A 23,394-nucleotide genomic window follows, 5' to 3' on the forward strand; every position below is an offset into this window, starting at 1 on the left:
CCCCTCTCTGTAATAGAGAAACTGGGAATCTATGGGGTGCAAGCTGCTAAAATCTCATTAGAGATGGCAGACAATTCAAGAAAATAGGCTTATGGACAAGTAGAGGACGTGTTAGTAAAGGTTGAAGGCCTTTACATCCCTGCTGATTTCATAGTCCTGGATACTGGAAAAGAAGAGGATGAATCCGTCATCCTAGGAAGACCTTTCCTAGCCACAGCAAGAGCTGTGATTGATGTGGACAGAGGAGAATTGATCCTTCAATTGAATGAGGACAACCTTGTGTTTACAACTCAAGGATCTCTCTCTGCATCCATGGAGAGGAAGCGTAAAAAGCTTCTCTCAAAGCAGAGTCAACCAAAGCCCCCACAGTCAAACTCTAAGTTTAGTGTTGGGAGGCCACAACCAAACTCTAAGTTTGGTGTCAAACCCCCATATCCAAACTCTAAGTTTGGTGTTGGGAGGTCTCAACAAAGCTTTGCACATCTGTGAGGCTCCATGAGAGCCCACTGTCAAGCTATTGACATTAAAGAAGCGCTTGTTGGGAGGCAACCCAATGTTTATTTATCTAATTTTAATTTTGTTTTTCATGTTTTCTTAGGTTCATGATCATGTGGATTCACAAAATAAACGAAAAATTTAGAAACAGAATCAAAAACAGCGGAAGAAAAATCACACCCTAGAAGAAGCACCTGCCTGGCGTTCAACGCCAGAACAGAGCATGGTTCTGGCGCTGAACGCCCAAAATGGGCAGTATCTGGGCACTGAACGCCCAAAATGGGCATCATCTGGGCGCTGAACGCCAGAATTGCACCCTGGAGAGGAGCTGGCGCTGAACGCCCAGAACAAGCATGGTTCTGGCGTTCAACGCCAGAAATGGGCAACAAATGGGCATTGAACGCCCAAAATGGGCACCAACCTGGCGCTGAACGCCCAGAGTTGTGTGCAAGGGCATTTTACATGCCTAATTTGGTGCAAGGTTGTAAATCCTTGAACACCTCAGGATCTGTGGACCCCACAGGATCATCTCAGGATCTGTAGACCCCACAGGATTCCCACCAACCTCCACTCACTCTCTTCTCTCTTCTCAATCATCCTCTGTTTCCAATAAACACTCTTTCCCAAAACCCTTCACCTATCACCTCCATCTCTCTTCCCTATTAACCCTTCACCACTCACATCCACCCACTCTTCCCCATAAACCTACCCAATAAACTCCACCTACCTTCAAAATTCAAATCAATTTCCCACCCAAACCCACCCATATGGCCGAACCTTAACCCCCCTCCCTTCCCTATATAAAGCCTTCCATTCTTCCTCATTTTCACACAACACAACCCTCTGTTCTCTTCTTGGCCGAAACACACCTCCCCCATCTTCTCCATCTTTTCATCTTCTTCTTCATCTAATTCTTTCTTCTCTTGCTCGAGGGTGAGCAAAATTCTAAGTTTGGTGTGGTAAAAGCATAAGCTTTTTGTTTTTCCATTACCATTGATGGCACCTAAGACCGGAGAATCCTCTAGAAAAGGAAAAGGGAAGACAAAAGCTTCCACCTCCGAGTCATGGGAGATGGAAAAATTCATCTCCAAAGCTCACCAAGACCACTTCTATGATGTTGTGGCCAAGAAGAAGGTGATCCCTGAGGTCCCTTTCAAACTCAAAAGAAATTAGTATCCGGAGATCCGACATGAAATTCAAAGAAGAGGTTGGGAAGTTCTAACAAATCCCATCCAACAAGTCGGCATCCTAATGGTTCAAGAGTTCTATGCCAATGCATGGATCACCAAGAACCATGATCAAAGTAAGAACCCGGATCCAAAGAACTATGTTACAATGGTTCGGGGGAAATACTTAGATTTTAGTCCGGAAAATGTGAGGTTGGCGTTTAACTTGCCTATGATGCAAGGAGATGAACGCCCCTACACTAGAAGGGTCAACTTTAATCAAAGGTTGGACCAAGTCCTCATGGACATATGTGTGGAAGGAGCTCAATGGAAGATTGACTCCAAAGGCAAGCCGGTTCAACTAAGAAGATTGGACCTCAAGCCTGTGGCTAGATAATGGTTGGAGTTCATCCAACGCTCCGTCATCCCCACTAGCAACCGATCTGAAGTTACTGTGGAACGGGCCATCATGATCCATAGCATCATGATTGGAGAAGAAGTAGAGGTTCATGAAGTCATCTCCCTTGAACTCTACAAAATAGCCGAAAAGCCCTCTCCTGGGGCAAGGCTAGCTTTTCCTCATCTTATCTGCCATCTATGTTACTCAGCTGGAGCTTCCATAGAAGGAGACATTCACATTGAGGAAGAGAAGCCCATCACTAAAAAAAAGATGGAGCAAGCAAGAGAGCCCATTCATGGAACTCAAGAGGCGCAGGAAGCTCATCACCATGAGATCCCAGAGATGCCTCAAATGCATTTTTCTCCACAAAACTATTGGGAGCAAATCAACACCTCCCTAGGAGAATTAAGTTCCAACATGGGACAATTAAGGGTGGAACATCAAGAGCACTCCATCATCCTTCATGAAGTTAGAGAAGATCAAAAAGCAATGAGGGAGGAGCAACAAAGACAAGGAAGAGACATAGAAGAGCTCAAGGACATCATTAGTTCCTCAAGAAGGAAACGCCACCATCACTAAGGTGGATTCATTCCTTGTTCTTATTTCTTCTGTTTTTTTCATTTTCTATGTTAAGTGCTTATCTATGTTTGTGTCTTCATTACATGATCAGTAGTAGTTAGTAACTATGTCTTAAAGTTATGAATGTCCTATGAACCCATCACCTGTCTTAAATGAAAAATGTTTTAATTCAAAAGAACAAGAAGTACATGAGTTTTGAATTTATCCTTGAACTTAGCTTAATTATATTGATGTGGTGACAATGCTTCTTGTTTTCTGAATGAATGCTTGAACAGTGCATATGTCTTTTGAAGTTGTTGTTTAAGAATGTTAAATATGTTGGCTCTTGAAAGAATGATGACAAGGAGACATGTTATTTGATAATCTGAAAAATCATAAAAATGATTCTTGAAGCAAGAAAAAGCAGCAAAGAACAAAGCTTGTAGAAAAAAAAAAGGGAAAAAAATAGGCAAAAAAAAAAGAAAGGAAAAGAAAAGCAAGCAGAAAAAGCCAAAGCTCTTAAAACCAAGAGGCAAGAGCAAAAAGCCAATAAACCTTAAAACCAAAAGGCAAGGGCAAATAAAAAGGATCCCAAGGCTTTGAGCATCAGTGGATAGGAGGGCCTAAAGGAATAAAATCCTGGCCTAAGCGGCTAAACCAAGCTGTCCCTAACCATGTGCTTGTGGCGTGTAGGTGTCAAGTGAAAACTTGAGACTGAGCGGTTAAAGTCAAGGTCCAAAGCAAAAAAAGAGTGTGCTTAAGAACCCTGGACACCTCTAATTGGGGACTTTAGCAAAGCTGAGTCACAATCTGAAAAGGTTCACCTAATTATGTCTGTGGCATTTATGTATCCGATGGTAATACTGGAAAACAAAGTGCTTAGGGCTACGGCCAAGACTCATAAAATAGCTGTGTTCAAGAATCATCATACTGAACTAGGAGAATCAATAACACTATCTGAACTCTGAGTTCCTATAGATGCAAATCATTCTGAACCTCAATGGATAAAGTGAGATGCCAGAACTATTCAAGAGGCAAAAAGCTATAAGTCCCGCTCATTTGATTGGAGCTATGTTTCATTGATAGTTTGGAATTTATAGTATATTCTCTTCTTTTTATCCTATTTGATTTTCAGTTGCTTGGGGACAAGCAACAATTTAAGTTTGGTGTTGTGATGAGCGGATAATTTATACGCTTTTTGGCATTGTTTTTAGTATATTTTTAGTAGAATCTAGTTACTTTTAGGGATATTTTCATTAGTTTTATGTTAAATTCACATTTCTGGACTTTACTATGAGTTTGTGTGTTTTTCGGTGATTTCAGGTATTTTCTGGCTGAAATTGAGGGACTTGAGCATAAATCAAATTCAGAGGTTGAAGAAGGACTGCTGATGTTGTTGGATTCTGACCTCCCTGCACGCAAAATTGATTTTCTGGAGCTACAGAACTTGAAATGGTGCGCTTCTAATTGCGTTGGAAAGTAGACATCCAGGGCTTTCCAGAAATATATAATAGTCCATACTTTGCCCAAGTTTAGATGACGCAAACTGGCGTTCAACGCCAGCTCTCTGCCCAATTCTGGCGTCCAGCGCCAGAAACAAGTTGCGAAGTGGAGTTCAACGCCCAAAATGGCACAAAAGCTGGCGTTCAACTCCAAGAATGACCTCTCTACGTGTAGACTTCAAGCTCAGCCCAAGCACACACCAAGTGGCCCCGGAAGTGGATTTATGCATCAATTATTTACTTCTATAAACCCTAGTGACTAGTTTATTATAAATAGAACTTTTTATCATTGTATTCGTAGTCTTGGTTACTCCGGTTCCCCTCTGGGGCCGAGACCAATGAACTCCATTATCACTTATGTATTTTCAACGGTAGAGTTTCTGCACTCCATAGATTAAGGTGTGGAGCTCTGCTGTTCCTCAAAGATCAATGCAAAGTACTACTGTTTTCTGTTCAATTCATCTTATTTCGCTTCTAAGATATTCATTCGCACTTCAACCTGAATGTGATGAACGTGACAATCATCATCATTCCCTATGAACGCGTGCCTGACAACCACTTCCGTTCTACATTAGATTGAATGAGTATCTCTTAGATCTCTTATTTAGAATCTTCGTGGTATAAACTAGATTGATGGCGGCATTCATGAGAGTCCGGAAAGTCTAAACCTTGTCCGTGGTATTCTGAGTAGGACTCTGGGATTGAATGACTGTGACGAACTCCAAACTCGCGAGTGCTGGGCGTAGTGACAGAAGCAAAAGGATAGTAAATTCTATTCCAGTATGATCGAGAACCTCCAAGATGATTAGCCATGCAGTGATAGCGCATCGGACCATTTTCACAGAGAGGAATAGGATGCAACCAACGACAAGGGTGATGCCTCCAGACGATTAGCCGTGCTGTGACAGAGCATTTGGACCATTTTCCCGAGAGGATTGAAAGTAGCCATTGGCACCGGTGACATCCTTACATAAAGCCAGCCATAGAAAGGAGTAAGACTGATTTGATGAAGACAGCAGGAAAGCAGAGGTTCAGAGGAACGAAAGCATCTCTATGCGCTTATCTGAAATTCTCACCAATGATTTACATAAGTATTTCTATCCTTCTTTTATTACTAAAATTCGAAAACTACATAACTATTTTATATCCGCCTGACTGAGATTTACAAGGTGACCATAGCTTGCTTCATACCAACAATCTCCGTGGGATTCGACCCTTACTCACGTAAGGTATTACTTGGACGACCCAGTGCACTTGCTGGTTAGTTATGCGAAGTTGTGAAGATATGTTTAGACCATGGTTCTGTGCATCCGTTTTTGGTGCCATCGCCAGGGAATCAATTTCGAATAATAATTCACAACCTGAGTAACAATTTCGCATACCAAGTTTTTGGCGCCGTTGCCGGGGATTGTTCGAGTTTGGACAACTGACGGTTCATCTTGTTGCTCAGATTAGGTAATTTTCTTTTTGTTTTCTTTTCAAAAATTTTTCAAAAACCTTTCAAAAATTTCTCACCTGTTTTCGAAAAAAACAAAAAAAAATATTTTCAAAAATATATTTTTCTTCAGAATTTTTAAGAATGAATTCTAGTGTTTCATGAAGCATGTTGAAGCCTGGCTGGCTGTAAAGCCATGCCTAAATTCTTTTGGACTCAAGAGAAGAACTTCTTTATCTTTCTTAGCAAATTGGCTGCTGAATGTAAAGTTCTGCTAAAGCTTGACTGGCTATTAAGCCATGTCTAACCCTCAGATTGGAGCTTTAGACTAACATGGCAAGATTCCTGGAATTCATATTAAAAATTTTGGAATCCTTATTTTTCTTTTTCAAAATGATTTTCGAAAAAAAAATTAAAAGAAAATACAAAAAAATCATAAAATCATAAAAATCAAAAATAATTTTTTTGTGTTTCTTGTTTGAGTCTTGAGTCACGTTATAAGTTTGGTGTCAATTGCATATTCATCTTGCATTTTTCGAAAATTTCATGCATTCATAGTGTTCTTCATGATCTTCAAGTTGTTCTTGGTACGTCTTCTTTTTTGATCTTTGCATTTGCATGTTTTGTGTCTTTTCTTGTTTTTCATATGCATTCTTGAATTCTTAGTGCCTAAGCATTAAAGATTTTTAAGTTTGGTGTCTTGCATGTTTTCCTTGCATTAAAAATTTTTCAAAAATGTGTTCTTGATGTTCATTATGATCTTCAAAGTGTTCTTGGTGTTCATCTTGACATTCATAACATTCTTCCATGCATTCATTGTTTTAATCTAAAAATTTTCATGCATCGCATAATTTTCATGTTTTTCTCTCTCATCATTAAAAATTCAAAAAAAATCAAAAAAATATCTTCCCCTTTTTCTCTCATCAAATTCGAAAATTTGAGTTGACTTTTTCAAAAATTTTTAAAATCTAGTTGTTTTTATGAGTCAAATCAAATTTTCAATTCAAAATAAAAAAAAATCTTATCTTTTTCAAAAATCAAATCTTTTTTTCAATTTTTTTTTAGTCATTTTCGAAAATTTCAAAAATATTTTTCAAAAATCTTCTTCTTAATTTTACATCATATTTTCGAAATTAACATCATCAATTAATGTTTTGATTCAAAAATTTCAAGTTTGTTACTTACTTGTTAAGAAAGATTCAAACTTTAAGTTCTAGAATCATATCTTGTGATTTCTTGTGAATCAAGTCATTAATTGAGATTTTAAAAATCAAATATTTTTCAAAAACTAATTTCAATCATATCTTTTCAAAAATATCTTCTTATCTTATCTTTTTTCAAAAATTTGATTTTCAAAATATCTTTTCTAACTTCCTAACTTCTTATCTTTTCAAAATTGATTTTCAAATTTGTTTCAACTAACTAACTAACTTTTTGTTTGTTTCCTACCTTTTTCAAAACTACCTAACTAACTCTCTCTCTCTAATTTTCGAAAAAATCTTCCCTCTTTTTCAAAATTTCTTTTTAATTAGACTAATTATTTTATTTTTTATTTGAATGTTCGAAAAACTACTAACCTCTTTCAAAAATTATTTTCGAAAATCACTAACTCTTTTTCAAAAATTATTTTCGAAAATTCTCTCCTCCTCTCATCCCCATCTATTTATTTATTCATCTACTAACACTTCTCTTCATCTCACATCTCTGCTCCTATCATCACCTTTGTGTTTGGATTCTTCATTCTTCTTCACCCATATTCCTTTTCTTCTTCTACTAACAATAAGGAACCTCTTTACTGTGACATAGAGGATTCCTCTTCTTTTCTTTTTCTCTTCTCTTTCTTATGAGCAGGGACAAAGAAAAAGGCATTCTTGTTGAAGCTGATCCAGAACCTGAAAGGACCCTGAAGAGAAAACTAAGAGAAGCTAAATTACAACAATCCAGAGACAACCTCATTGAAAATTTCGAACAAGTAAAGGAAATGGCAGCCGAACCCAACAACAATAATGCAAGGAGAATGCTTGGTGACTTTACTGCACCTAATTCCAATTTACATGGAAGGAGCATCTCCATTCCTACCATTGGAGCAAACAACTTTGAGCTGAAACCTCAGCTAGTTTCTCTGATGCAGCAGAATTGCAAGTTTCATGGACTTCCATCTGAAGATCCTTTTCAGTTCTTAACTGAATTCTTGCAGATCTGTGATACTGTTAAGACTAATGGAGTAAATCCTGAAGTCTACAGGTTCATGCTTTTCCCTTTTGCTGTAAGAGACAGAGCTAGAGTGTGGTTGGACTCTCAACCCAAAGACAGCCTGAACACTTAGGATAAGCTGGTCACGGCTTTCTTAGCCAAGTTCTTTCCTCCTCAAAAGCTGAGCAAGTTTAGAGAGGATGTTCAAACCTTCAGACATAAAGAAGGTGAATCCTTCTATGAAGCTTGGGAAAGATACAAGCAGCTGACCAAAAAGTGTCCTTCTGACATGCTTTCAGAATGGACCATCCTGGATATATTCTATGATGGTTTATCTGAGCTATCAAAGATGTCATTGGATACTTCTGCAGGTGGATCCATTCACCTAAAGAAAACGCCTGCAGAAGCTCAAGAACTCATTGACATGGTTGCTAATAACCAGTTTATGTACACTTCTGAGAGGAATCCTGTGAGTAATGGGATGCCTATGAAGAAGGGAGTTCTTGAAATTGATACTCTGAATGCCATATTGGCTCAGAATAAAATATTGACTCAGCAAGTCAATATGATTTCTCAGAGTCTGAATGGAATGCAAGCTGCATCCAACAGTACTCAAGAGGCATCTTCTGAGGAAGAAGCTTATGATCCTGAGAACCCTGCAATAGCAGAGTTAAAATACCTGGGTGAACCATATGGAAACACTTACAATCCATCATGGAGAAATCACCCAAATCTCTCATGGAACGATCAAAAGCCTTAACAAGGCTTTAATAATGGTGGAAGAAACAGGTTTAGCAATAGCAAGCCTTTTCCATCATCCACTCAGCAACAGACAGAGAATTCTGAGCAGAATCTATCTAGCTTAGCAAATTTAGTCTCTGATCTATCTAAGGCCACTGTGAGTTTAATGAATGAAACAAGGTCTTCTATTAGAAATTTGGAAGCACAAGTGGGCCAGCTGAGTAAAAGGATCACTGAAATCCCTCCTAGTACTCTCCCAAGCAATACAGAAGAGAATCCAAAAGGAGAGTGCAAGGCCATTGAATTAATTACCATGGCCGAACCCACAAGAGAGGAGAAAGGACGTGAATCACAAGGAGGAAGACCTCCTGGGACGTCCAGTGATCAATAAGGAGTTTCTCTCTGAGGGACCAAAGGAATCTGAGGCTCATCCAAAGACCATAGAGATTCCATTGAACCTCCTTATGCCATTCATGAGCTCTGATGAGTATTCCTCTTCTGAAGAGAATGAGGATGTTACTGAAGAGCAAGCTGCCAAGTTTCTTGGTGCAATTATGAAGCTGAATGCCAAATTATTTGGTATTGAGACTTGGGAAGATGAACCTCCCTTGTTCACCAATGAACTAAGTGATCTGGATCAACTGACATTGCCTCAGAAGAGACAGGATCCTGGAAAGTTCATAATACCTTGTACCATAGGCACCATGATCTTTAAGGCTCTGTGTGACCTTGGTTCAGGAATAAACCTCATGCCCCTCTCTGTAATAGAGAAACTGGGAATCTATGGGGTGCAAGCTGCTAAAATCTCATTAGAGATGGCAGACAATTCAAGAAAACAGGCTTATGGACAAGTAGAGGACGTGTTAGTAAAGGTTGAAGGCCTTTACATCCCTGCTGATTTCATAGTCCTGGATACGGGAAAGGAAGAGGATGAATCCATCATCCTAGGAAGACCTTTCCTAGCCACAGCAAGAGCTGTGATTGATGTGGACAGAGGAGAATTGATCCTTCAATTAAATGAGGACAACCTTGTGTTTACAACTCAAGGATCTCTCTCTGCATCCATGGAGAGGAAGCCTAAAAAGCTTCTCTCAAAGCAGAGTCAACCAAAGCCCCCACAGTCAAACTCTAAGTTTGGTGTTGGGAGGCCACAACCAAACTCTAAGTTTGGTGTCAAACCCCTATATCCAAACTCTAAGTTTGGTGTTGGGAGGTCTCAACAAAGCTCTGCACATCTGTGAGGCTCCATGAGAGCCCACTGTCAAGCTATTGACATTAAAGAAGCGCGTGTTGGGAGGCAACCCAATGTTTATTTATCTAATTTTATTTTTGTTTTTCATGTTTTCTTAGGTTCATGATCATGTGGAGTCACAAAATAAACGAAAAATTTAGAAACAGAATCAAAAACAGCGGAAAAAAAAATCACACCCTGGAGGAAGCACCTGCCTGGCGTTCAACGCCAGAACAGAACATAGTTCTGGTGCTGAACGCCCAAAATGGGTAGTATCTGGGTGCTGAACGCCCAAAATGGGCATCATCTGGGCACTGAACGCCAGAATTACACCCTGGAGAGGAGCTGGCGCTGAACGCCCAGAACAAGTATGGTTCTGGCGTTCAACGCCAGAAACGGGCAACAAATGGGCGTTGAATGCCCAAAATGGGCACCAACCTGGCGCTAAACGCCCAGAGTTGTGAGCAAGGGCATTTTACATTCCTAATTTGGTGCAAGGTTGTAAATCCTTGAACACCTCAGGATCTGTGGACCCCACAGGATCATCTCAGGATCTGTGGACCCCACAGGATCCCCACCTACCTCCACTCACTCTCTTCTCTCTTCTCAATCATCCTCTATTCCCAATAAACACTCTTTCCGAAAACCCTTCACCTATCACCTCCATCTCTCTTCCCTATTAACCCTTCACCACTCACATCCACCCACTCTTCCCCATAAACCTACCCAATAAGCTCCACTTACCTTCAAAATTCAAATCAATTTCCCACCCAAACCCACCCATATGGCCGAACCTTAACCCCCCTCCCTTCCCTATATAAAGCCTTCCATTCTTCCTCATTTTCACACAACACAACCCTCTCTTCTCTTCTTGGCTGAAACACACCTCCCCCCTCTTCTCCATCTTTTCTTCTTCTTCTTCATCTAATTCTTTCTTCTCTTGCTCAAGGGCGAGCAAAAATTCTAAGTTTGGTGTGGTAAAAGCATAAGCTTTTTGTTTTTCCATTACCATTGATGGCACCTAAGACCGGAGAATCCTCTAGAAAAGGAAAAGGGAAGACAAAAGCTTCCACCTCTGAGTCATGGGAGATGGAAAGATTCATCTCCAAAGCTCATCAAGACCACTTCTATGATGTTGTGACCAAGAAGAAGGTGATCCCTGAGGTCCCTTTTAAACTCAAAAGAAATGAGTATCCAGAGATCCGACATGAAATTCAAAGAAGAGGTTGGGAAGTTCTAACAAATCTCATCCAACAAGTCGGCATTCTAATGGTTCAAGAGTTCTATGCCAATGCATGGATCACCAAGAACCATGATCAAAGTAAGAACCCGGATCCAAAGAACTATGTTACAATGGTTCGGGGAAAATACTTGGATTTTAGTCCGGAAAATGTGAGGTTGGCGTTTAACTTGCCTATGATGCAAGGAGATGAACGCCCCTACACTAGAAGGGTCAACTTTAATCAAAGGTTGGACCAAGTCCTCTTGGACATATGTGTGGAAGGAGCTCAATGGAAGATTGACTCCAAAGGCAAGCCGGTTCAACTAAGAAGATTGGACCTCAAGCCTGTGGCTAGAGGATGGTTGGAGTTCATCCAACGCTCCATCATCCCCACTAGCAACCGATCTGAAGTTACTGTGGATCGGGCCATCATGATCCATAGCATCATGATTGGAGAAGAAGTAGAGGTTCATGAAGTCATCTCCCTTGAACTCTACAAAATAGCCGAAAAGCCCTCTCCTGGGGCAAGGCTAGCTTTTCCTCATCTTATCTGCCATCTATGTTACTCAGCTGGAGCTTCCATAGAAGGAGACATTCATATTGAGGAAGAGAAGCCCATCACTAAAAAAAAGATGGAGCAAGCAAGAGAGCCCATTCATGGAACTCAAGAGGCGTAGGAAGCTCATCACCATGAGATCCCGGAGATGTCTCAAATGCATTTTTCTCCACAAAACTATTGGGAGCAAATCAACACCTCCCTAGGAGAATTAAGTTCCAACATGGGATAATTAAGGGTGGAACATCAAGAGCACTCCATCATCCTTCATGAAATTAGAGAAGATCAAAAAGCAATGAGGGAGGAGCAACAAAGACAAGGAAGAGACATAGAAGAGCTCAAGGACATCATTAGTTCCTCAAGAAGGAAACGCCACCATCACTAAGGTGGATTCATTCCTTGTTCTTATTTCTTCTGTTTTTTTCATTTTCTATGTTAAGTGCTTATCTATGTTTGTGTCTTCATTACATGATTAGTAGTAGTTAGTAACTATGTCTTAAAGTTATGAATGTCTTATGAACCCATCACCTCTCTTAAATGAAAAATGTTTTAATTCAAAAGAACAAGAAGTACATGAGTTTTGAATTTATCCTTGAACTTAGCTTAATTATATTGATGTGGTGACAATGCTTCTTGTTTTCTGAATGAATGCTTGAACAGTGCATATGTCTTTTGAAGTTGTTGTTTAAGAATGTTAAATATGTTGGCTCTTGAAAGAATGATGACAAGGAGACATGTTATTTGATAATCTGAAAAATCATAAAAATGATTCTTAAAGCAAGAAAAAGCAGCAAAGAACAAAGCTTGTAGAAAAAAAAGGGAAAAAAAATAGGCGAAAAAAAAAAGAAAGAAAAAGAAAAGCAAGCAGAAAAAGCCAAAGCTTTTAAAACCAAGAGGCAAGAGCAAAAAGCCAATAACCCTTAAAACCAAAAGGCAAGGGCAAATAAAAAGGATCCCAAGGCTTTGAGCATCAGTGGATAGGAGGGCCTAAAAGAATAAAATCCTGGCCTAAGCGGCTAAACCAAGCTGTCCCTAACCATGTGCTTGTGGTGTGTAGGTGTCAAGTGAAAACTTGAGACTGAGCGGTTAAACTCAAGGTCCAAAGCAAAAAAAGAGTGTGCTTAAGAACCCTGGACACCTTTAATTGGGGACTTTAGCAAAGCTAAGTCAAAATCTGAAAAGGTTCACCCAATTATGTGTCTGTGGCATTTATGTATCCGGTGGTAATACTGGAAAACAAAGTGCTTAGGGCTACGACCAAGACTCATAAAATAGCTGTGTTCAAGAATCATCATACTGAACTAGGAGAATCAATAACACTATCTGAACTCTGAGTTCCTATAGATGCCAATCATTCTGAACCTCTGATACGTAAAAAATTAATTTCACGTAATTACCGACAAGTATACCGGGTCGTATCAAGTAATAAAACTCACTAAGAGTGAGGTCGATCCCACAGAGATTGGTAGATTAAGAAACTTTAGTTAAATGGTAGATTTAGTCAAGCAAACATGGTTTTGATTTCATGAGATTTGTGATTTTTGAACATAATTGCAAAAATTTAAATGGCAAGGAATTTAAAGAACTAGAAGAGAGAAAGAAGATGAAAGTGAATAACTAAAACTTAAAGTGCAAGAAACTTAAATGACATGGAAAATAAATTGCAAGAAAGTAAAGGTTGCAGAAATTCAGAGAACATAAGAGTAAATAACAAGAACTAGAGAAACAGAATCTAAATGACAAGAATAATAAATTGCAAGAATGTAGAAGGGAATTGGGTAATGGGTATTCAAACAACTAAAAAACAAAAGAGATGAGAATTAATGATGGAAAGGATCATTAGGGATCAGAGATGCAAATTCTCATGAATTGATGTTGATCAATTCCTTCTCAATCATGGGTATAGATCCATGGCAAATTGTGGGTAATTGAGTTCCAATCTCTTGGTAACTCAATTTTCTCTCAACACAACCAATTGCCACTCTCGTGATCTAATTGTTCATGAGAAGAGATGAAGTTCATTTTCTAATCCAAGCCACACAACTTCCAGAATCTCAACTAAGGAAGGTTACATCTCACATACCAACCAAAGTATATTGATCAAGGAAATCATGACAGGAAGAACTCTAAACTGAACTATGTGACTCCTTTCTCAAATTTACCACATAATTCATATAGATTAATCCCTCTCTCGATGGTGATTGAATCTTTGAAGAACAAGAGTTTCCTCTTGGATTAACCACTTGAATTAAGAAGGAGAAGAAGAGTTATCAATTCATTCAAATGAGCAGAGCTCTTCCCCCTGATGAAAGTGGGGTTTAGTGAATCATAGCTCCAATTTCAACAACAATTACATAGATGAAAATTAAACTAAGTGTTGAGAAGAATGAAGAAGAAGAAGAAGTTCTTAAAACTGAAAATTCAAAGTTACAAGAAAAACAAAATAGAAAACCGGTGAGAAAAAGTAAAAAGTAAAAAATGCTAGTGTAATAGAAAATTTTCTAAGTGTCCAAAAGAAAAAAAATAAAAAGTCTAAAAAAAATCTAAGAGAGAGCTCCCTATTCTATGAAACTATGGCCTTTATATAGGCTTTCCTAAATTACAAATTGAAATGAAATTAAAAACAAATTACAAACAAATTGAAAATTAACTATTCTAGATCATTCTTGTGGCCTTGATTGGTTGAGATTTATGGGCTTTGCTTGCTTGAGGTTGGATGGACCTTGAAGTAATTTAATTGAACCAAAACCAAGCTCCAGTGGTCACTTGGGCGTTAGTGGCAATAACGCATTCACAAGCCCAAGTTAGCAACGTGTGTGTTAGTTCCCTGGAGGTCCAAGTCTTTGCTCTTGTTCTTGGGGCTTAAAGATGACCATGATTTGAGCTTTAATTTCATATTTCAATATAGACTATTATATATCGTTGGAAAGCTCTGAATGTCATCTTTCTAACGCAACTGAAAGCACCTCAATTAGATCTCTTTGGGTCAAGTTATGCATCTTTGAAGAAGGTAAGGTCAAGCTGCCTGCTGGATACACACTAGCACGTTGCCAACTTGGTTTCCAAGTTGCCAACGTGCTGTTCTTCCCTGGCAGCACCAAATGGGCGTTGGCAACTTGGTTTCCAAGTTGCTAACGTGCTGTTTGCTCCTGGTTGCACAAAATGGGCGTTGCCAACTTGGTCTCCAAGTTGCCAACTTGCTATTCCTCCTTTCTTCACTTTACTTTCATGCTTAATGTTGCCCAGAATTTGAGTGTCAATCCTCTGCTTCAATATGGACTATCATATATCATTGGAAAGCTCAGAGTGTCTTCTTTCTAATGCACTTAGAATCATCTCAATTGGATTTTTCTAGATCAAGTTATGCTCCATTGAAAAAGGCAAGGTCAAGTTGCCTTGGTTGTGGCGTTTTTATCAAACACGCCAGTTCATTCCAAGTTGGCAACGTGCTAGTGCCCTTCCTTGGCCCAAATTCTCTGCCCCTTGGCGTTGTTAATGAACACGCCTTCTCCTCCTTGCCTTGGCAACGTGCTCGACCTTCTTTGGGCTCATTCATGCCTCCTTGAATTTCAACTTCATGTTCTTGTTTTTGGAGCCTAAAGATGACTCTGATTCGAGCTTCCATTTCATGCTCCACTATAGACTATTATATATGGTTGGAAAGCTCTGAATGTCAGCTTTCCAATGCAACTAGAAGCACTCAATTTGGATCTCTATAACTCAAGTTATGCTCCCTCAAAGAAGGTAAGGTCAAGCTGCCAAGTTATTGCTGAAAACGCCCCTTTCTTCCCAAGTTGGCAACGTGCCCAGATTCTGAAGCTCTAAATGAAGCCAGCTTTTGAAGCTTCAAATGAATGCCAACCCCATACTATGATATATGGTTGGAAAGCTCTGGATGTCTACTTTCAAATGCCGTTGGAATCACCTCATTTGGAGCTTTGTAGCTCAAGATATACTCCATTGAAGGAGGTAAGGTCAGGCTGTCCAGCTCACCAGCGTTTTTGGCAAACACTCCTTTGTATTTCCAAGTTGCCAACGTGCTACCTCCACTCTTCATCATCCAAAGCTTCCTGGCATTGTTGCCAAACACTCCAATGCTTTCTTGAGTTGGCAACGTGCTCAATGCTCTTTCCTAACTCCAAACATTGCTTCCCACGTTGTCACAAAACACGCCTATAGAACTTGGCGTTGGCAACGTGCATGCTTCTTCCCCTGGGCAAGCTTTCTTGCTTGGCGTTATCATGAGACACGCCAATGCATCTTCAAGTTGGCAACGTGCTCGAGTGAACTTCTTCAGGGCTGCTTCCTAGCTTGGCTTTGCTTGCTACGTTATTGCCAAGCACTCAAGTAGAAGTGCAAGTTGGCAACGTGCAAACTCCTCTAGGATCACTCTCCAGGGCTGTTGGCGTTATCACCAAACACGCCATTGTAACCCAAGTTGGCAACGTGCAAGTCCTCTGCCTCCTTGCCAAGTTTGATGTATTCTCAAGGCTTCTTGCTCCAATTCTTGCTCCATTGCTTTCTAGCTTCATCACCTAACATAAACCAAAGAAACTTCCTCAAAGTCTTGCCATCTTATGCAATAAATTTCAAGGGAATCATTCACATCAACTTGTTTATAAACTTCTTAAGTCATTTGCATGAATTATGCCAAATTTCACTTAGTTCTTGGTTCATGGATGCATGGAGAAAAACTCACAAAATTGCTTGTTTATTTTAGTAATAATGAACGAAAATGAACTAAAGCTAACTAAACTAACTAGTTAAAGTAGCAAATATGCGAATGCATCACAACACCAAACTTAAACCTTGCTTGTCCTCAAGCAAAAAAGAATCATGCAATAGAGATTGACAATCCAAGGTAAGAAGAATAGCAACTCAATGTTCATGGTAAGCTAGTTTTCTAAGCATGCTACAATCACAAAAGAAATGTAAATGATTGATGCTTCTATCTAGCTTAATTTATGAAATCTTTTTCTTATATTTCTTCCTTGAAACAAGCTTTTGATTTTCTTATTACCTTCTCCTTTTGGGTGCTTTGCCCCATGAGTTGATAACAAAACTACGACTCTAAATGCTTTGTTTTCAAGTATTACCACTTGATACATAAGCACCACAAGTATTTAATTAGAGGACTTCATTAAGCTCATTTATTTCTTTTCTTGACTCTCTAATCATTGATGCTCAGAGCCTTGAGCATTGAGGGAGTGCTTTTGCACTTGAGCCTAGCCTTGACTTCTAAGTGTTTTGTTTTCAAGCATTTTACTTGATACATAAACACCACAAGTACATAACAATGAAATTGTCATTGGTACTCAGAGCCTTCAGCTTTCTCATTCTTTCCCTTTTTCTTTTCTTGCCTTAATTGCATTTGCTTCTTCAAGGTTTTCATGATTTTCAAAAGATTTCACAAAATGTCCTAGATGAAAACTTCAATTAAATAAAATCTAATGTACTTGAGCAACAATCAATCATACTAGCTTTCCAATACTTGTATGCACATACTAAATTCTTCTTTAATTTCTTGTTTGTTTAAGATCATGATATTTTATTGCTTTTGAATTCACAAAACTCAAGTTGGTAGTCATAATGCCACAGCAGCATATTGCAATTTAGAAATCAAACTATGCCCATTCATATCTCACATGTATACAGAGAAGGTAATAAGACAATCATGCAATTTAAAGTGCTGGAAACAAATGAGAGGAAAAAGAACTTTACAACCTTGTAATTTATCTTCTCTATTGCTGTCCTTTTCCTCCTTTTCTTTCCCTTCCCACACCAAACTTAGAATGATTGCTTGTCCTCAAGCAACAATTAGAACTGTGGCTATGGGGCTAAGATAGATCATGAATGTCTTACACAATGAAACATTAGTAGCACATGTGTTTCAAGCAAACAAAATTAAAGATAACAATTAAGGCACAAGAGACAGAGACATTTTGATTGCAAACTTAAGAAGGTGAGCACAATACATTGCATAAAAGATAAGTGGCACACCAAACTTAGTGTGACACTTTCACTTGGAATTAATGCAAGTATCCAGTAAAGATTGGAAACAAATTTTGTTGCATAGTAACACCAAACTTAGAATGCAATCATATGTCAATTTATTTGAATTAAAACTAAGCAAATAAAACTGTTGTATGTTAAATACAATCACCAAGCTAAGAATCTGTCATGAATTAGGATCTCTTGGTAATGTATTAACAAAAACAGTTAATAAGCAAACTAAATGAAAGCATTTAAAGATAGAAAAATAACTAGAGCAAGTAGAATGAAAAAGTGTCAAATTAAAAGAAAAAAAATAAAACTGCAGAGGCATTATAATTATGCAGACAAGTAGTGTTGCTTGAATAAATTGCATAGAAAATAAGTGGCACACCAAACTTAGAATCTTGGTGTGTCACTTTCATTTTTGATTTGATGCAATCATCCAAAAAGATTGAAAACAATTTGTTGCAAGGCAACACCAAACTTAGAATGTAACCATATGCCAATTTATTGAATTTAAATAAAATAAAGAACGAAAACAAAGCAGAGAAGAGAAATTATACCTATGGTTGACATGTTGTTCACTTTCTTCCTCTTCTTCCAATTTGTTAATAGGAATGATCTGAAGGGGGGAGAAGATTCAGCTAGTGTCCCCTGTCTTGACCTCTCCTCAGCAAGCTTTCTTTTGTTAATGGCTTGATTGAGCTTGCTTGCTGGATCAGGGGGAGGATTGCTTGTGGTTGACCCTTTTTTTTTCATGAATATTGTCCTTGGTAGCTTGGTCACAATCCTCTTCTTGGTGCTTTTGTTAATTGCCTTCACTTCCTTGAATCCAAGTCTTGGTGGTTGTGTGATTGTTGGAGTCTTCTTTTCATCAAGAGTTCCATGCAATAGTGGTTCAATGAGCTCTTCCTCTGTGTACTTCTCTGCTTCACTTGAGTGTGACTTCTCTTGAGTGTCTTCCTCACTTTCTTGTTCTTCCACTTCTTTTTTTACATTCAACATTTGTTTTAATAGCTCTTTCATGGAGGAGGTTTGTTGATCTTCCCAAGATTTCTTCATCTCCTCTTCATATCTTTCAATCATGGATTCAATTGTTGAGCCATTTTGTTTTAGGGAAGTTTGAGAGAGTTGTGAGTTTTCATGTTCCCTTGTCATCTCAAGTGGCTTTTGTGAAGATGAAGCCACAGGTTCAAACAACTCCACAACCTCCTTTTCCATTGAACTTTCACTTGATACAGAGGTTTTCACATTTTGTTTTTCCACTTCCTCACCCACAATTTGGTCTTCATCCTCACTGTTTGATAGTTCTAAGTTTCTCCTTATTTGCTCTAAATGCCCATCCATCTTATTGAAGAGGATTTCTTGCCTTTTCCGGGATTGTTCTTGTCTTTCCAATAGTTCTCTGGATTTTTTAAGGAGGTCCTCAGCTACTAGTTCAAGAGATGAAGGTTGAGAGAAATTTTGCGGATATGGATGTGTTGGGATGAGGTTATTTTGAGTGGTCTGGAATGAATCTTGTGAATTGTGGAGTAAGTTTTGTAGTTGGTGGAATGGATGGTGTGGATCTTGGAGGAGACTTTGTGTTGAGGCATAATCAAGTGAGGAAAAATTTGAAGTGAAGAAATGGGAGGTGAGGTTGGATAATTTTGCATAAATGAATTGAAGGTTTGCTCAAGTGATGATGGCTCTTGATTAATGGAGTATGACACATTGAGTGCTCTCTGATTTTGACTCTCCCATCCACAATGTGAATCATTGTAGAATTCCTCAGAGTGAGAATCATTTTGTGGCCACGGGGAGCAATCTTCCATGTATGTATTGACAGCACAATCAAATGAATCATTGAAATTTCCTTCCCAGCCATAGTTTGTGTGATTGTCATAACAGTATGAGTCACTTTGTGGTTCTGGGAGAAAATTCATTTCACTTGATTGTTCACACTCTTGTTGATATGCCCAAGCACCATGAGGGTAGTGACATAAATCATTTTGTGGTTCTGGACAACATCTCATGTGATTAGCTTGATCAATTTGTGGCTCTGGAGCAAATCTCCATGGATTGGAGTGCTCAGAATTTGCAATTTCTTGGCGATACTCCCAGCCACTATTAGAATAATGACTTGAATCATTTTGTGGTGGTGAGAAATATCCCATATGATTCTCTTGCTCATCTTGTGGTTCTGAAGCATATCTCCATGAATTGGAGTGCTCAGGATCTGTAATTTCTTGGTGATATTCCCAACCACCATTAGAATAGTCAATTGGTGATGGTGGGTTATATCCCAGAAAATTTGTTTGATCACAAGATGAGTTGAACTCCATTTGAATTTTGTAAAACACAACACCAAATAAAATTGAAATTCATGTCAGAGAGAAGAATTTCTTAGTGAGGCAATAACTCAAACACCTTAGTGTCAAAAAGAAAATCAAAAAAAAAATTAAAAGAACTGTACAAAGCAAAAACAAAGAAAATGCTTAATCTAAACTACCATTCACTTAATCATTGTTAATCTCTTCCAATCCCCGGCAACGGCGCCAAAAACTTGATACGTAAAAAAATTAATTTCACGTAATTACCGGCAAGTATACCGGGTCGTATCAAGTAATAAAACTCACTAAGAGTGAGGTCGATCCCACGGAGATTGGTAGATTAAGCAACTTTAGTTAAATGGTAGATTTAGTCAAGCAAACATGGTTTTGATTTCATGAGATTTGTGATTTTTGAACATAATTGCAAAAATTTAAATGGCAAGGAATTTAAAGAACTAGAAGAGAGAAAGAAGATGAAAGTGAATAACTAAAACTTAAAGTGCAAGAAACTTAAATGACATGGAAAATAAATTGCAAGAAAGTAAAGGTTGCAGAAATTCAGAGAACATAAGAGTAAATAACAAGAACTAGAGAAACAGAATCTAAATGACAAGAATAATAAATTGCAAGAATGTAGAAGGGAATTGGGTAATGGGTATTCAAACAACTAAAAAACAAAAGAGATGAGAATTAATGATGGAAAGGATCATTAGGGATCAGAGATGCAAATTCTCATGAATTGATGTTGATCAATTCCTTCTCAATCATGGGTATAGATCCATGACAAATTGTGGGTAATTGAGTTCCAATCTCTTGGTAACTCAACTTTCTCTCAACACAACCAATTGCCACTCTCGTGATCTAATTGTTCATGAGAAGAGATGAAGTTCATTTTCTAATCCAAGCCACACAACTTCCAGAATCTCAACTAAGGAAGGTTACATCTCACATACCAACCAAAGTATATTGATCAAGGAAATCATGACAGGAAGAACTCTAAACTGAACTATGTGACTCCTTTCTCAAATTTACCACATAATTCATATAGATTAATCCTTCTCTCGATGGTGATTGAATCTTTGAAGAACAAGAGTTTCCTCTTGGATTAACCACTTGAATTAAGAAGGAGAAGAAGAGTTATCAATTCATTCAAATGAGCAGAGCTCTTCCCCCTGATGAAAGTGGGGTTTAGTGAATCATAGCTCCAATTTCAACAACAATTACATAGATGAAAATTAAACTAAGTGTCGAGAAGAATGAAGAAGAAGAAGAAGTTCTTAAAACTGAAAATTCAAAGTTACAAGAAAAACAAAATAGAAAACCGGTGAGAAAAAGTAAAAAGTAAAAAATGCTAGTGTAATAGAAAATTTTCTAAGTGTCCAAAAGAAAAAAAATAAAAAGTCTAAAAAAAATCTAAGAGAGAGCTCCCTATTCTATGAAACTATGGCCTTTATATAGGCTTTCCTAAATTATAAATTGAAATGAAATTAAAAACAAATTACAAACAAAATGAAAATTAACTATTCTAGATCATTCTTGTGGCCTTGATTGGTTGAGATTTATGGGCTTTGCTTGCTTGAGGTTGGATGGACTTTGAAGTAATTTAATTGAACCAAAACCAAGCTCCAGTGGTCACTTGGGCGTTAGTGGCAATAACGCATTCACAAGCCCAAGTTAGCAACGTGTGTGTTAGTTCCCTGGAGGTCCAAGTCTTTGCTCTTGTTCTTGGGGCTTAAAGATGACCATGATTTGAGCTTTAATTTCATATTTCAATATAGACTATTATATATCGTTGGAAAGCTCTGAATGTCAGTTTTCCAACGCAACTAGAAGCACCTCAATTGGATCTGTTTGGATCAAGTTATGCATCTTTGAAGAAGGTAAGGTCAAGCTGCCTGCTGGATACACACTAGCACGTTGCCAACTTGGTTTCCAAGTTGCCAACGTGTTGTTCTTCCCTGGCAGCACCAAATGGGCGTTGGCAACTTGGTTTCCAAGTTGCTAACGTGCTGTTTGCTCCTGGTTGCACAAAATGGGCGTTGCCAACTTGGTCTCCAAGTTGCCAACTTGCTATTCCTCCTTTCTTCACTTTACTTTCATGCTTAATGTTGCCCAGAATTTGAGTGTCAATCCTCTGCTTCAATATGGACTATCATACATCGTTAGAAAGCTCAGAGTGTCTTCTTTCTAATGCACTTAGAATCATCTCAATTGGATTTTTCTAGCTCAAGTTATGCTCCATTGAAGAAGGCAAGGTCAAGTTGCCTTGGTTGTGGCGTTTTTATCAAACACGCCAGTTCATTCCAAGTTGGCAACGTGCTAGTGCCCTTCCTTGGCCCAAATTCTCTGCCCCTTGGCGTTGTTAATGAACACGTCTTCTCCTCCTTGCCTTGGCAACGTGCTCGACCTTCTTTGGGCTCATTCATGCCTCCTTGAATTTCAACTTCATGTTCTTGTTTTTGGAGCCTAAAGATGACTCTGATTCGAGCTTCCATTTCATGCTCCACTATAGACTATTATATATGGTTGGAAAGCTCTGAATGTCAGCTTTCCAATGCAACTAGAAGCACTCAATTTGGATCTCTATAACTCAAGTTATGCTCCCTCAAAGAAGGTAAGGTCAAGCTGCCAAGTTATTGCTGAAAACGCCCCTTTCTTCCCAAGTTGGCAACGTGCCCAGATTCTGAAGCTCTAAATGAAGCCAGCTTTTGAAGCTTCAAATGAATGCCAACCCCATACTATGATATATGGTTGGAAAGCTCTGGATGTCTACTTTCAAATGCCGTTGGAATCACCTCATTTGGAGCTTTGTAGCTCAAGATATACTCCATTGAAGGAGGTAAGGTCAGGCTGTCCAGCTCACCAGCGTTTTTGGCAAACACTCCTTTGTATTTCCAAGTTGCCAACGTGCTACCTCCACTCTTCATCATCCAAAGCTTCCTGGCGTTGTTGCCAAACACGCCAATGCTTTCTTGAGTTGGCAACGTGCTCAATGCTCTTTCCTAACTCCAAACATTGCTTCCCACGTTGTCACAAAACACGCCTATAGAACTTGGCGTTGGCAACGTGCATGCTTCTTCCCCTGGGCAAGCTTTCTTGCTTGGCGTTATCATGAGACACGCCAATGCATCTTCAAGTTGGCAACGTGCTCGAGTGAACTTCTTCAGGGCTGCTTCCTAGCTTGGCTTTGCTTGCTACGTTATTGCCAAGCACTCAAGTAGAAGTGCAAGTTGGCAACGTGCAAACTCCTCTAGGATCACTCTCCAGGGCTGCTGGCGTTATCACCAAACACGCCATTGTAACCCAAGTTGGCAACGTGCAAGTCCTCTGCCTCCTTGTCAAGTTTGATGTATTCTCAAGGCTTCTTGCTCCAATTCTTGCTCCATTGCTTTCTAGCTTCATCACCTAACATAAACCAAAGAAACTTCCTCAAAGTCTTGCCATCTTATGCAATAAATTTCAAGGGAATCATTCACATCAACTTGTTTATAAACTTCTTAAGTCATTTGCATGAATTATGCCAAATTTCACTTAGTTCTTGGTTCATGGATGCATGGAGAAAAACTCACAAAATTGCTTGTTTATTTTA

At 38.8% G+C, this 23,394-nt stretch overlaps 1 non-coding gene across 1 annotated transcript; it reads right to left on the reverse strand.

Moving 5' to 3' along the window:
* Positions 1-7,936: 7,936 nt before the first annotated feature.
* LOC112767722 (small nucleolar RNA R71) lies at positions 7,937-8,040 on the reverse strand. Its single transcript, XR_003185163.1, has one exon. It is a non-coding gene; the product is annotated as a small nucleolar RNA R71 (small nucleolar RNA).
* Between the last annotated feature and the right edge of the window lie 15,354 nt (positions 8,041-23,394).

This window comes from Arachis hypogaea, chromosome 17 (genome assembly GCF_003086295.3).
Source record: "Arachis hypogaea cultivar Tifrunner chromosome 17, arahy.Tifrunner.gnm2.J5K5, whole genome shotgun sequence".
In the NCBI taxonomy this organism is placed as follows: Eukaryota; Viridiplantae; Streptophyta; class Magnoliopsida; order Fabales; family Fabaceae; genus Arachis; species Arachis hypogaea.